Raw genomic sequence first — 16,490 nt, forward strand, 5'->3', positions numbered from 1 at the left:
ACTGCAGGCAAGACACCGTCAGAAATCTGTATCTCACTCAAATAACACCCCAAATCCCAGAAAACGTGAGTTTTTCATAATATGGGACCTTTAATTGGCAACTGGTAACATCAACCACAAGGTGGTGTCGCCTGCACACCAGACTCCACCTGTGAGTCCTGCTACATCTATTTTAGGGAATAAAAAAGTGTTGTTTCCCAACATTAAATAGTCAAAATGAAGTGAAGTCCCACCCCTTATTGGTGTGAAGCCATGGGACCTTATTTTGAAAAAAACTGTACAATAGTCAATGGTGAGAGACAAGTAATCATTGATTTTGTCGTAAACATAGCAAAAAACAATAAAGTTTTATGTAAAACAGCTCGTTGACCTACATCTCCTCAATTAGTAGACGTCACCAACACCAACACGGCTGTCAACATTCATCAGGCTTCATGAAGCTTCCTCTGGAGCTACAGACGGATTTAGACAACTTTGTTTCAGATGTTGTAGCCTTGTAGTCCCCATAAACAGACTTTGATGTGGAGAATCAATAAGTACAGTAGTCGACATATAAGCCAATTTTCACAACTTCAGGTCTTGTCTGTCTGTCTGCCTGCCTGTCTGTCTGTCTGTCTGTTGCTTATACTCGAGCTCCCCATAAAGACACGAAGAGACAAATCAATAAATCAGATGATTTCTCCTTGGTTGCTGCTCTAAAAGACCCTCCTGTTATCCATACTCCCCGAGCGTCTGCAAGTGTCTCCGAGCATAGCTGTTTGAATAACTGCAACATATGTTAGGGATTTTGCACTATGTGTATGTGTGTGTGTGTGTGTGTTTGTGTGCGTGTGTTTGTGTGTGTTTGTGTGTTTAGAGCTGGCACGGGTCCCTGTCTCCACCTCCCATCTGTTTACATTGTCATGTGCTTGATGAGGCGAGACCACTCATTTGTCAAACAACATGTGGGGTAGCGGAGGTGGGGATGGGGTGTGTGTGGAGTAGCAGCTGAGAACGGTGCATGTGTGTGTGTCTGTGTGTGTCTGTGTGTGTGGCATCGGGGATAATTAGATAAGGGGACTGTGTAGCAGAGAGGTTAATGACAGTAATGAATATATTAGTATAGAGGAGAGAGAGCAGGTCCTCTCTGCTGTTCTGCATCTGCAGGTTCAGAAACAAAACAATATATACAATAAATACCACACAACCTAAACAATTACCGTGAATGATTCTGTGCAGTTTTTATATTTGTGCTCTAATTATTTGAATAATTGGGGTGAAAGATGTCTGGATCCTGTCTGAGTGTCACGTGGAGTCATGACAAACATTTATAGATCGTCCCAAACCTTTACAAAAGAAATGATTAAAAGACAACACAAGATTAGAGCTTAAATTAAATTAAAGGCTTGTGGCACATCCTTCAAACCTCATCAGTCAGCCTTTCAAAGATGCACACACACACACACACACACACACACACACACACACAGATTGATGGAGGGAGCGCAGGGTGTCGCCATCTGGAAAGGTCATAGGTCAGAAAATGGGACCACTGGTCACTCTGACGACATCTGGGACGGCGGACTGTCTGTCCCAATCCACCTCCACGTCAGACACACACAAGTGAGCCCACACGGTCACCCCCCTAACACACACACACACACGCGCGCACACACACACACACACACACACACACACACACACACACAGTCTGGTGCATCCAGTCTGGATGTCATATTGTTTGTCATGTCTGGTTTTGACAATGTCATTAAAGCAAGGAGCAATGTGTGCAATCTGGCTCGTGTGTGTGTGTGTGTGTGTGTGTCTATGTGTCTGTGTGTGTGTGTGTTACTGTCCTGGTATTGAAAACATAAAAGAGTTATAGTGTCAACTTTTAGCTGTAGATGTTTGATTTAACTTTGACCGTGTTTTGTTTTTATTTTTATCACCTTTTACTCTTCGAATTTGCAGCACAACTTAAAATTGAATCCAAAAACTGAAGCTGTTATTTTCTGAGTTCATGTAAATGCAGTTAGTGTGAACAACACTGTCTGCTATTCCACTTCTGCAGGCAAGAGGGCAGCAGCCTCCTATAATACATGATGGTACTTGCTGACCTGCGATTGTAAAATGCAGTCCTGTGCTTTTAATAAATAATAATATTGTCATTATTATAATCTATATGTAACTTCTGTTAAAGATGTTTGATTTCTAAAATGTCATCGTTCCCGAGAAGTTTATAATTTCTGTATTTTAAGCACTTGACATTACCTGGAAAGTAAATAATATATACTGTATATTACACTGCTAAAGTACAGAACATCAGAGGGAAAAGTCTAAGAGCAGTGATTTCCAAAGTGGGAAAATGGCAAATAAAAGTCTTTAATGTTCAATTTTGTAATCAATTTCAAAATCACCTTAATCAGTAATCAGAAAAGATAAAACAGGATACTTAAATTACATGTCATTCTTTCTTTATCTGATCTTTTCTATACGATGTCGTGTCAAAGTCCGTGTGTGCACCTGCTGACCCTGGGTGCAGATTAAGGTCAGTAGGTGCTGTACAGGAACTCTAACAGGAGGGCAAGATTATTTGACTGGGGCACAGACTTCAACATCGACACGTATCATTTCTCGTGTCAGTGACGGGATCAGAGTTGCGATTAAAAGTTTGGGTGGGCCCCGAAGATTTTTAAATTGAAGATTTCAAATTTGGCCACAGCAGTCTTGATCATAACCGTACTATGTGAGTGTCATCTTTCACAAGCAAATACTGAAATCTGGCAGTTTGCAGGTTTAAATCAGAAAAAAAGCAAATGCACCACATTTAAGTTTTGTTTAAATTAAAATTTTAGATTTAAAACAAAGCAAAACAAGCGACATTGTGTTAATTTATGCAGTACAAGTCCAATAGCTTGAGTTGAAAGGCCACACGGTGTTCAACATGTCACACCTCTGAGACTGTTACAAAACAGAGGAGCAGCAACAGGAAACGATTCATGTGATGTGTGAGATGCTGCATCGTGTTTATCTCAATGACCGCTCAGTTAGCTCTGCAGAAGGACGGGCGCGGATTAGTGGCCGTTTTATAATGTGTGTTAATCTGACAGATTAGCTTGATTAGGTTAATCTGAGAACATTTGTATGTGTGTGTGTATGTGTGAGTGTTTATCCGTGTATTACAACTGGGCTCCACTATAGTACAGTTCGAAATCACATATGTATATATACAGAATATGTATTTCTTAACTGTTAAGATTCAGAGTGGATATGATGGGATTTGACGGGCGATGTCGGAGGTTGCCAGGTGGGATTCTTCAGTGTCCAAACAGCGTTTTTGGTCGATGTCTTGACAATAAGCTCCAGCTGCAGTCGATGTTCACACAGACTCTCTCTATAAACTGAATCCCCTTCGGAGACCACTCATCAGTATTCCTGTGTAAGGTGTCCCCGCTGCAAATGACATTTTAACTGCTGAAAATCAGATTCTGTGTGTTACAATTGAGTCAAAGGGGATTTTGCACATTTACGTTCATCTATCAAATCCACTGACAGGCCATCGACATCTGTGAATGTGTGTTTGTGTGTGTGTGTGTGTGCACAGAGCAGGCACCCTCTGACATAATGACCCCACCAAACCCACACAACAATATAGAGATCTTGTCTAGAAACGTTATTGATTTATTGACCGAACTCGTCACACACGAGAGCGGCCGATATCGACATGTTGCTCACACAGGAATGTAACCTAGATCTGTTATAGAGCAGCTGCCATGTAGTTTATCGCAAATACTTTGCTGAAGGTAAACATAAGTCGAGGTGACACCGTCTTTACTATAGATTTTTCACCTAAAATGCATAAATCCTCTCTTTTAATACTCTCCAACTTCTTTCCTCTGTTGCCGACTGAAGCCCATTCACGACTGAAAGTGAATCTTATAAACAAAAAGTTTTGTCTTTTTAAAAAGACATAAGTTAATTATTTATTTGTGTATAAACACAGTTTTGGTGCATTTATCAGTATTTACAGCAGCAGGACGGTGCATGTGGGGTCGACTCAAATTAGCTCAATCAGGCTTTTATACACAAACGATACTTGATATTTGGATTTATTGGCGGTTTTGGTGATATCATGGGATTTGTTGACGATTAGAAGCACACAGGATATCGGCAGCCATTTTCTTCCCTTCACTTCTTTCCATAAAACTGTTAATAGCTCATAAGTTACTGTTTTGTTTTTGTTTTTCTTCTATATTGAACACATTAGCAAGTACTCCAAACAAGGTCAGCATAATTTGCATTTTACAAGTTTATTTATGTACAACGTTTAAAAGCAACCAGAGAAGCAGCGTAGCCACAAATACTAATTTAGGTGGATCTGTGGGATATAAGTTGTGCAAAGTTTTCCATAGACGGCTCTTTTCTGGCTGCTGTTGTCTATTTCTCGATGCATGACCGCTTAAAAAACCTGTCCGGTGAGCTTTGTTTTGACATATTTGCATTTTTTATTGAATATCTAGGCATGAGCTAACTAGCTGGCTGTTTGCCTCAATGATCTGTCAGTGAATAGCATGTGTGCTACGGTGACGCCGCACTCTTTTGAACTTTGAAATGTCTTCATAGGTGATGTGCAGTTTTTCTGGGGGTTTTTTTCCAATTAATTTCAGTAGTGTACATTTAATGGAGTAATTATATCAGGTAACATCAGCTGCAAATATGTCACGAATAGCGAAAAGGCACAATAACAACAATAACTGGCACGTAGATATATTAAAATATGTACAAAGTCACTAATTAAGTATCTGCTCATTTGTTATTTCTTTAAAGTGAAACACAACTTATTCTCTCTTTAGTTTGTGTAAAACCAAGAAATACGCTGAACTCAACATGGTTCCTAAAAGACGAAGAAAGAAGAAATGAGCTGAAACATTACTGTAAATGAATTATTCAAACCAGAAGCCTCTCAAACACAATGTGTCCATCAGCCTTCCTTACTGATGGATAGACGCTCGTCTGATTCATCGCCAAGGTCAGAAAACATCAGCATCTTACTGTCATATCACACACACACACACACACACACACACACACACACACACACACACACACAAAAACACACAAAGGGCTACTTCCATTTTGCCTGATGCTTTGGTGGCCTGCTGTTTTTCTGTACTCAATTACACTAAACAAGAAACAATAGCTCACAGACACACACACACACACACACACACACACTGACTCAGACACACACACACACACTCATACATATAACACACTTATCAAGTGATTAACTGTCAAACTGCACAGCCAGAGTTCAACAAAGGTCAGGATTGATTTACATAGACAGATGGAGAGTCCTATTAGTCTGTGTGTGTGTGTTTGTGTGTGTGTGTGTGTGTGTGTGTGCGCTTGTGTATCCACTTCCCTCCCCCTTCTTCCCGAACTGAACCCATACACACCCACACTCCCCCGTGGCGCTGCTCTGTGCAACTAGTTCATGTTACCATGGAGATGATGAGCTTGCTGTACATCATCGTGATGGGGTCGTGGCACAGTGAAAGGTCAAAGGTCATGGGTGGCATAGTGTGTGTGCGTTGTGTTGGTGTGTGTCAGTGTGTGGAGACTGTCCTGAGGGGGAAACTCTTAACGATGTGAGAGCATTTTGTTGGCAAAAGAAAAACAGATTGAAGTCATTTACATGTCATAGATACAGTCAGAGGTTTTATTTAGATGGTCTGATGTGTTCGATTGAGCAGAAGAAAGTAGAAGAAAGCATCCAAATCATTCATACTTCTTTAAATTGTTAGCATGGAATGATGAGGTTACATTTTATTGAAGTGCGGCTCGAAGATATTGACCATTTGTTCCACACTTTAGCAAAACTGCTGTCTTTTTAGTAGACTTAAAGCTGCATTAAACATTTTGTGACTGAAACACATTTTATAAACATTCACACGTCATATAAAGTAGCTGGGATACTATTCCCTAGATGCCTGCCTAATGCATTTTCAGCTAATAACTTAAATATTTTAACTGCACATGAAACATTCTTAATTTAATATTACCTAATGACCTACATGAGAAAACAAGAACATCACAAGAAAACGTCTGATTTCTTACTCTTAGTGCCTGTCAGCAGGTCGGATTCACTGCAAAAACACATTAAACAATTTATGGCATGCAGACCTTAAGAGTCGTGTTAACATTCTGCCAGACATAGTTTCATAGTAAGAAGTATGTCGCCCAGGTCAAGGAAAAGCAGGGGAGAGAATTTTATCATTGATGTCATGTTTTGTGGTTATGCCTGCGTGGGCAGGATCGGAGGAGAGAAGAAGAATCGACAGAAGAACAAACTAAAAACTACATTGGACAGTGATAGAGCGCAGGAGAAACACATGTCGGTCGTTCAACAGATGGAGAGAATTGTGGGATTTGAAAAATGTGGGGATTGTTCAGCTCTCTCAACAAAATGAGTACTAGCTTTCATAAAGTTATTTATTACAGTCAGCCAGAAATGGATATAAATCCTAGATCCTTGTCATTATGCATCCTGCAAACAGGTGTGTTTGAAAAGGAAAGGACACATTGGAAACACTACCTCTTTTGTCCACAGGGGGCGCCATAATGAACAAAATGAAAGTTCCTTATAGCTGCTTTAAAGAAATATTCCAAGTTTGGACAATTTATTGTTTTACTACTTACTTCTCTAACCATCATACATATTGTTGAGGATAACGTTGTCCCCGCTAGTAGTGAGGTTGTCACAGTTTGGCCTCTTGGTGTAGTTATTTCCTGTTTTATTTTGTAGTAATAAACTCATGTGTCTTGCTGTGACTTTCCATTTCCTGTCTTTGTCTCTTTCCCTCCCTTTTTTCTGTGTACGCCTGTGTTTCATTTGTTAATCATTGGTGTGTATTTAAGCCTGTGTTTTCCGCCTCACTCTTGGTCAGTTCATCTGTTGTCGTCCTCACGTTAGTCTTGTGTCTCCTGCATCGCCTGCCCCCAGGTCCTCGTGTGTCGTCCGTGGTCCCACTTTGTTCTCCGTGGCTCCTGGTTTGTCCTCAGTTTTTGTATTACTTACATGTTTGCCTTTTTGTTGCCAGTTATTTGTCGACTGCCATTTTATTGTTTGCACTTTTGGATTTTGGACATCAGCTTATTAATTAAAGCTCGCTTTTTGTTTTCAACCTGCCTTCTTCTGTGTGTCTGGTGCTGCCTTTTTTGTATAAGTGCAACAGAGATCTGAGAGATCCAGATTATTTAAACCATGGATTTGGCGTTTGCCCGTTTATCTTTTGCAAACAAATCTGGCTAAGATGAGGGTTTACCTACAACAGTCTGACTGAGAAAAACTATAAAAGATACAAGTTGTATTTAACCAAAGTTAGTTTTTTAACGTCCTTTAACATCCAAGGTTTTCCAAGGTTATTGAAATGAAGTATCGTCATTATCTTGTTTGCCTTTATATTCTATGTTTTAACATCACTTTACTGCATGACTTGTCAGTGTTTCTCTTCTCCTCAGCATGTGCATCCTTTGCCTCTGCAGTAAATAAAGTGATGCTGATGTGATTCTCATGTGGAGCTCTAGTGTGCGTGTGTGCATGTGTGTGTGTGTGTGTGTGTGTGTGCGTGTGTGTGTGTGTGTACACACGTGTGTGCGTGTGCTGCGGAGTGAGAGAGAATAGCGAGGGAGCGAGCGAGAGAGATAAATGCTGCTGTCGTGCTGTGCGGTGCGCTCCGTCACTTTGATAAATCTCACAGCGAGCTGACGACACCTGCTGACAGCACACTAAAATCTGATTGGCTGGAACAGCTCCAGGTCAGGGGGATGCTAATGGATATGATGTGGACAACAAATCACACACGCACGCACACACAAGGACACACGTGAACAAATAGGTCACGCACACACTCGTACAGTATACGGACACACTGTCTGAGTGTGTGTGTGTGTGTGTGTGTGTGTGTGTGTGTGTGTGTGTGTGTCATTAGCAGGGCAATTACAGCTAATGATGGAGTCGTCACTCTGACTCACCTTATAAGAAATTAGCTAATTTGCATTTATTTTACATTAAACAGATATTTTCATGTAGACAATTAGAGTGGAAATAATGAATCCAGGGAGCACACATGTTCGCTCTTACACACACGGTATATATAAATATATTACACACACACACACACACACACACGTCAAACGCATAACATATGTCTCCTCGCCTTTACACCCACACCGACACAGACATTACATCCTCCTCTGATCTCTGTTTTGACTCCCGGTTTATCATGTAGGTCAGGACTCTCGACTCTCGTGTATCTGCTCTCTTTGTGCCTCCTCTGAGCATCACAGATCGGTCACCAAGCATTAAATGTGATTTGATTTCAGTTGATTTGAGGGAAAATCACTGCTGACAGAGAGAGAAGAGCGAGGCGAGGAAGGGGGCGAACAGAGAGAATACAACATGAGTGTAACATCAGTGAGAGTGTTGAGGAGATGGAGAAAGTCATGGTGAGATGGGGGAGAGGAGGAGGAGGAGGAGGAGAGTGGGGGAGGTGGGGGTGGGATGATGAAACACACTCGCAGTCTCGACCTTTGAAGAGCCAGTGGAAAATGTAGGGACAACTTCAAAAGAGCACCATGAAATATACAACACCACCACCTCCACCACCTCCGCCGCTGCTGCTGCTGCTGCTGCTGCTGCTGCTGTGGCTTGAATACCTCGTACCTCCAGGTGTGGTGGTGGTTGTTTTTCTGCCCGTGCTCATTTTTTGGTATTTGCCTTCACGGGTCAGATAAGAGTTGCTTCCCATGTGAAACTCGAGCTGTTGGAATACAGATCGTTGTCTTTTTTCGTACCTCCTGAACTTTGGCTTTGTCGGGGGGGGGGGCCGAAGGTTTCTTTTTATCTGTTGTTTAAAAAAGAAATATGACAGTGAATCAGACGCGGCTCTTCTTTGTGCCTCCCTCCCTCTTTAAATCCATCTCTCCCTCCATCTCCTTCCACGCTTCACATCCTTCACTTGCCCTATCTGCTATTCCCTCGCTCGCACTGTCTCCACCTCCCCCTGCACCGCTCTGTGTGTGTGTGTGTGTGTGTGTGTGTGTGTGTGTGTCCTTTCTCCTGATGCGTCCATCTATCTGTCTGTCTCTCTCTCTCTCTCTATCTTGCTTTCTTTCTGTGTGTGTGTGTGTGTGTGTGTGCGTGCCTGGCTGATGCAGATGAGACAGTGATACATGATTTGCTGCGAGTCTTTCTGTCAGAGGACATCAGATCATCAACCACACACACACACACACACGCTCATACACGCATATGCAGGCAGCAAACACACACACACACACACACACACACACACACACACACATACACATGGAGTCTGAGGAGATAAGGGAGTCTTTGAAGGTGGAAATTAGTTTTGGCGCCTGGCTGCTCCTGTCTTGCAGGTCATGTGACTAAATCCTCCAGTCACACCAACATAAACCGATAAGACAGCTACTCTCTGAGTGTGTGTTTGTGTGTGTGTGTGTGTGTGTGTGTCCTGCTCGCTGTATGACTGTGCACATTTACCTGAGTGCATGCACCGAACCAGTGTGTGTGTTTCTGCCCGTGTGTGTGTGTTTATAGATTCCATTTATCCAGTGAGCGTCTCTTGTGGCAGGGCGAGGTAATTGGTGGCAGATAAACAGCGCTTAACACACACACCCACACACACACACACACTCACACACACACACACACACACAGTAATCAGAGGGGATTTACAATGTGTAGTTTGGAGCCTAATTGCTCTTCAGGTCCCTGTGAGAGTGCTGCCAAAGCCATTAGCCGCTGCTATTCTCAGAGTATTCAGTGTGTGTCGCTTGTGTGTGTGTGTGTGTGTGTGTGTTTGGTCTCTTGAAAATGAGCGTGCGCGTCACTTCAGTGTATTTATGCATGTGTATGTGTCTGTGCTTTCTTTCAAGCATGTGTGTGTGTGTGTGCGCTTGTTCTTCTGTGTGCGTGGCCCTTATTTGCTTCCCATTGGCGCGCGCGTGCCCGCAGCTTTAGTGTTTTTCTCGTCGACTTGGCTTCCCTCCAAGCCTGAAGAGCTAATTGGAATTAGAATAACATTCCTCAAAGGCCGCTCGTTTAGTGCCGGCGCTGAGTGCTAACGACGGAGTAGTGGGTGAGAGAAAGGCGGGAGAGAGCGCCCTAACGATCTGCGCTAACAATGTTTTATTCTGATTTTTAATGAGGGGTAATCACTCAGCTGGAGAGGAAGAGCAGTGGAAAAAAAAAAAAAAAAAAAAAGCGAGAAAGTCGAGGGGGAGGAGAGGAGGTGAGGTGAGGAGGAAACAGTAATTATCTCCTCTCTGAGCTGTGAGTCACAGCCCGTCTTGCGGTCTCTCCCTGGGAAATTAGAGATGCACACTAACTGCCTTTATTCAGAGTCAGTGCTACCTGACAGCACCGCGGCGTCAGAACAGAGGCCTTTCTGTTCTGTTGTCCCGACGCGTAGGAACAAACTCTTGCGTACGGTGTCTGTTTGTAGACAGTAAATCCAACTGTTTCTGCAATTCTATCGACAATTACGGACATCGAAATGTATCGCAGCAGTTAAGGATTAAAAGATGTCCTGTCTGGTTATGACTACATGACCTTTGACCTCAAGATCCTCCAGGAGAGGATAATGCCTGGTCTTATCAAAGGCTGTGAAAGAAGTGAGGCTGAACACTTGGTGACATATAACAATCCCCCTCGAAGTGGTTTGACTCTGAAGGCGTGTCTTCGACTGATGCCGTGCTTGTCTGCCCACTTTACCGCTGTTCACTTTTGCACTGCGCAGCGGTTGTTTGTAGCCAGCTTTTTATCATTATATTGCAAGAAAAACAGGCACGGGATGGTGAAATGGATCTAGAAGAGGAAAAGAAAGCTACCATTCATCCATGAATACTGACAAAGCCCATCTGAAGTCACCACAACCAGCTTGGACACAGTTTTGACCTCCGGAGCTGGTCCGTCTCTGGTTTTGTTCACAGCAAAATGAATACAAAGAGATAAACTGCTGGAGTTGCTTCTCATTCTCGTGCGGAGGATGAGGAATGGCATGAAAACAAGGGGTTTTTTTAGGCTCTTGCGGCGCTTAAAAGATGAGTTCGCCCAAAAATGAAAATTCAGTCATTGTCTACTCGACCCCATGTTGAAGTTTCACAGACCAGAAAACATTCCTGGAGCCTCACAGAAAAACGGTGTTGCTGCGTTCTCCTAAACAACTGAAGTAGATGGCGACTTGTTTGAGGTCCCAAAAAAGAGCTGAGGATAACAGTAAACCGGCTCCGTACAGCTTGTCTGGCTTAATGTAAGTCTCTGGAAGCCTAGACATCCCAAATTGGTTTTGAAAAGACAAAAATTACACCCTCGACATGCTCTCGAACTTGTTCACCCATTTCAGATTCAGAAAAAGGGCATAAATAACGTCTTTCATATCTATTTAGGATCTTGAGGCTTTGGGAGACTTTGATGAGCTGCATGGAGCCATTTAATTTATTTTTTTTCGGTTGTTTTTACATTTTAAAGACAGTCCTCATCTGCCTCAGTTGTTCAGGAGCATGCTGCAGCACTGTGAAGCTGCTATAAAGAAATGTTTTGTTGACTACGAAACATCACACGACTTTCCCTCAGCATGAGGCTGGGTAGATAACGACCGGCGATAATTTTTAAACTTTTCCTCGACAGATCGTTGGTCCGGTTAAAAGATCAACAGCGACCTAAAGTAGATAACATGGCATGTTTTTTTGTATTGACGTTTAACAGAAACCATAATCTTTCCCATCAGGGCCATACAGACGAGATAAGTCAGTTGTCTGACCATACGCCATCGATTAATGAGGCTTTTTAAATCCAGGATCCCACCAGGAAGCCATCAGAACCCGCAGTTAGCCCCCGTGTTATCGATAAACTGTGAACTGTTAAGATTTTTCACTCAGTCCAACTGAGCGTCAATCAATACGGAGCCCCCGCGCTCGCTGATTGGAGGGGAGGGCGAAGAAATCACATTTGCAAAAACAGAGTGGAGACAAAAGAGAGAGGACAGACAAGGACAGAGACACATATGAATCCAGAGAGAGAGAGAGCGAGAGAGAGAGAGATGAAGTGATACGGCATACAGCAGTAGTGGAGTGTGAAACAGATGCTGCTCAGTGGAGAGTGAGAGGCCAATGGTGCTTGTAGAGTGCTTAGAAAGGGCAGAGGCTGAATCGATTCACACACACACACGTACACGCACACACATACATTAATCTGTGTGTGTGTGTGTGTTTGTGTGAAATGTAAGGAGTGGGTGTGAGGTGAGGGAGAATGGACGAGGAGGAAGAGGGGAGGAGGGGGTGAGCGATAGTGGCAGGGGAGACATAGAGGTGGAGATGGATCAGGAGATAGATAGAGGCTGATTATTGCTGAGCACTGACAGCTCAAAGGCCCCATGGGTGTGATACTAACACACACACACACACACACACACACACACACACACACCAACACACACGCAGGGTCTTCAAGTAAACACACGAGCTTACACACTCACCCGCAAAGTGATGGAGATGGAGCTGCCAGAGTGTAATACAGTTAAAGCCCCATTTCCACCGCCATCACCACTGAACGTCTCCCCTCCTCCTCCTCCTCGCCTCCCCCTCCTGATAGCCTTTTCTTCTGTCTCTCCTCCCCTGATCATATTCAACTCCCAGCCTAATTCTCAGTCTTTCTCTGTCTCTGACGTCCCCTACCACCTCCTCCTCCTCCTCCTTCCTCCCTTCCTCCCTCCCTCTTCCACTTTCCTCCTGCTTACTTTATCATAGGTTCTCTCCACATGAGGGGATTCTCCGGACCTTCGGAGCAGAAAATGGAGGCTAGTGGAGAGAGACGGGGAGAGATAAAAAAAAACAGAAAAAAAAAGAAAAAACAGACTGGCAAATATGTTGCACAGACACACATGTACACAGAGACACACATGTTTAAATGTTGTTTTCAAAGAGACAAACTGAAAGTTCACGTGTTTGTTCCTTATAGTCGGCATCATGATCGTCTGGTACGAGACACAAGTCGTTGTTTTGTGAATTAAAATCACTCAACGCGAGTTTCATTTAAGCAACCGGGCTACGTTTACGCACAAAAAAACGCGTGGTAAGGGTAAGAAAATATCATATTTTGGCTTAAAATATCTGTTTGCTCGCCACAAACGTGGCTCGAGATGTCCCGACTTTTCATCACAAATTACGTTTTGATATCTGAAATTGTCCCGAGGTCTCTTTACAAATATCCAGTGGTGCGACACACTTACAAAAGTTGAAACACTATGGTTTCATTACTGACGTTTCAGTGAACATCACACAACAGGAACAAAGATGAACAAAACACTGTCAGAAATCAGTTGAGAGGAGAAAAATCTTCTCGTTGCACATTAGAGGTGATTTGACCAAAAAGCAGACTTTATTCTTCAATTCAATTGTGATTTAATACAAACCTCAGACACATTTCCTTCACTTAATGATGCAACCTTTTTCTTGTCTGCAATAACGAGTAATTAAAGGACGGCTTGATCTTCCATTATGGTTGTAATTATGATGAAGTAAGGACTGTCGTAGCTCTCCAGAGTGAGACACTGAGTTGGTCTAAAGAATAATGCCTTCAGAATAACTACACCCAAAAATCAATGAAATAAATGGGTGATGTTTCAGAGTCTGACAAAAGGACGGGATGGGGGACAAACAGAGTTTTATCAGAGGAGGAGGATTATGGAAATCAGGTTGTGATCTGTGGTGCGGTAATCCTCGCCGCAGCGAGCAATCCCATAAAAAGTGTTAGTGAGATTAACCAGCAGATTAGCCACGTAGCCACGCACATATTTAACTGATTAAAACCCTTGAAAATCCGGACTCTGGGGAGGACCGACACCATTTAGGATCTGTATCCGCTGTTAGCTATTTCCTCTGGAATAATTACGCATTTTGTGTGTTTCCCTCTGAGTGTGTGTGTGTGTGTGTGTGAAGTCGCAGAGCTATGGCTAAAAGAATAAAGATAGAGGATTATCATGACCTAGAGGGCGAGAGAGGAGTTTTAATTTCCTTTACATCCTGATGATGGATGAGAAAGTTTCTCGTTCCTTTGTTTTCAGTCTAAATGTGGACTGTAAACGTAGCATTAAAGTGGGACAGTCAAAGAAACGAAAAGCTTGTGTGTGCACCCATGTGATCAATTGATCAATCGCCTGCAGTTGGCATTAGTTGGAATGATTCGGGGGTAGAGATAATCAATGTCTCTGATCAGCAGACCCTAGTTTAAAGCTATCAATTGGGGGGTCGATAGATGATGAGTTTTCAGTCCTCTGGGGGAAACAGGCCTGGAGCTGTGTGTGTGTGTGTGTGAGTGTGTGTGTGTGTGTGAGTGTGTGTGTGTGTGTGTGTGTGTGTGTCAGCCAGTTTTCTGATCAATTCCACCACAACTGGCTGAGAGAGTGGATGAGCTCACTTTAAACTCATAAATCACAATTATTGAAGGAACTGTAAGATACACACAGAAAGATTAATAGTGAATGAACGTAATGTACCGAGAGAAGAAGATGGGATTTAAATGCACACAGAAATAGTGAAGGTGTAATAAAATCATAAAAGGAGGCCAAAGAATGGGAAAAAAATGAAAAAAATGTAATTATTTAAACTCATAGCATCTAATCTCAGTCAAAACACTCGAAGAAAGACGTAGTTTGATGATGTCATGAAGTAGCGTGGGATCGTGGTTTGTTTTCTTACTGTTAAACAACCACGTATTAAAGTTTCATGTTATGTTCGGTCACATTCCCCGACTTGCTTCCTCATTCTCAGATAATAGCGACAGGTGACCAAACTCACAGATATCTCCTTTTTTTAAAAATGAATGAATAGATATTTATTGCAATGTGCACATCAGATGAGAAATATGAGTTTTTGCGATTCGGCCCGAGGGAGGGTGAGGTGGATGGGATGACGGAGGGTCGCAAACAGTGGACGACAGCAGAAAGGAGAACAGATTTAAAGTTTTACAGGAACGGCATGTTTGGTTTGTTGATTTAATCGTGGAGAAATCTGGTCTGTTCAGATACTTGTGTGAAAGGGGAACACATCCAGTCACGTCCACGTAGGGAGCCTTGTAATTACATCTCAGTACTGAATACGATACACACCAAAAGTGAGTCGGAGAGCAGCACAGGTGCACACGGTGACTGGGACAAATAATCCGGTACAGTTTCACGTGAATCCTCTTGGATCGAGCTTTATAATGCCCTTTGGATTATTTTTCAGAAACAGTGATTTCTATAGAGAGACTGAGCTCGACCTAGAATCACCGGGGTCCAATCTACCAGTCACCAGGATAACAATGTTGGCAGTTAAAGTTTCTGCAACCAGCGATATTTTTACATTTGTATGTCTCAGGGGCTACATACCACACTGACATGTCTACGAAATGTGTCAGATCACGTTTACATGACTGTCATACAGGGAGGTGGAGGGCAAGAAGGTGGACAAGCCAGTGACAGCAGTTCAAGACTGAGTTTCAACATCTGTAAGCGCGACACCACGGGATATTTTGAAGGGTATCTTCCAGCTCTGTCTGTGGCGACTCAAACCGAGTGTTTTCTGGGCCTAAACCTTACAAGATTATATGTAAAGAAACTTCAAGTTGCGACATAGAGAAATGTGAAGTTTCAGCACATCCGTGGTTTGCTGAAATGCACACTGACGACATTCATTCTGGCGGTTGATTGGTGTAATAGATGTAAACAGGATCCACCTGCAGCATGTGAACGTGTATTTCCTTCGACTGAAATCCTAATGTGACTGTAAGACTGTGACACCACACTGATGGAGGTGCGGGTTGGAGGTTTCTGTCTCTTCACAGGTAAATAAGATGCAGTGTTCTCCGGTGTTTCTCTGACTAAATGAGGCTTGTTCAGATGTACTTCTTAATTAAGACTTTGTGGCTCCGGCAGGGAACACTTCAGACAGCTGCAGCCTCTCTGGGGTGGATGGATGGAGGGAGGAGGAGGGGGGAGCTGGGCTGATGTTCAGCTGCTGGTGTCGACTGATTTTTTTCAATAACTCCAACTGACAGTCGGCTTCAGGTGAAGATGCATATTAAAGATGGAAAAGCCTCACCCACACACACACACACACACACACACACACACACACACACATGCACACCCCTTTATCTCTGTCCTATTGAATAACTCTCTGATGCTTTCCATATTCCATGCGAGGGATTATTACAGCTTACCCACAATCCCCAGCAGCTGATTATCCTGCATGTTGACAGGACAGAGTTGTGCTATCGCCCTTGTGCAGCAGTCAGCTGTGTGTGTGCGTGTGTGTGTGTGTGAGGGAGAGAGAGAGAGAGCGAGAACCATACTGTATTTAATGCGTGTGTGTTTGTGTTTGTATGTGAAAGAGGAGAGTAAAGATTTATTCTGCATTTATACGAGAGTGAGAGAAACGGA

This window comes from Pagrus pagrus (genome assembly GCF_965226575.1).
Source record: "Pagrus pagrus genome assembly, chromosome: 8".
Taxonomy (NCBI): Eukaryota; Metazoa; Chordata; class Actinopteri; order Spariformes; family Sparidae; genus Pagrus; species Pagrus pagrus.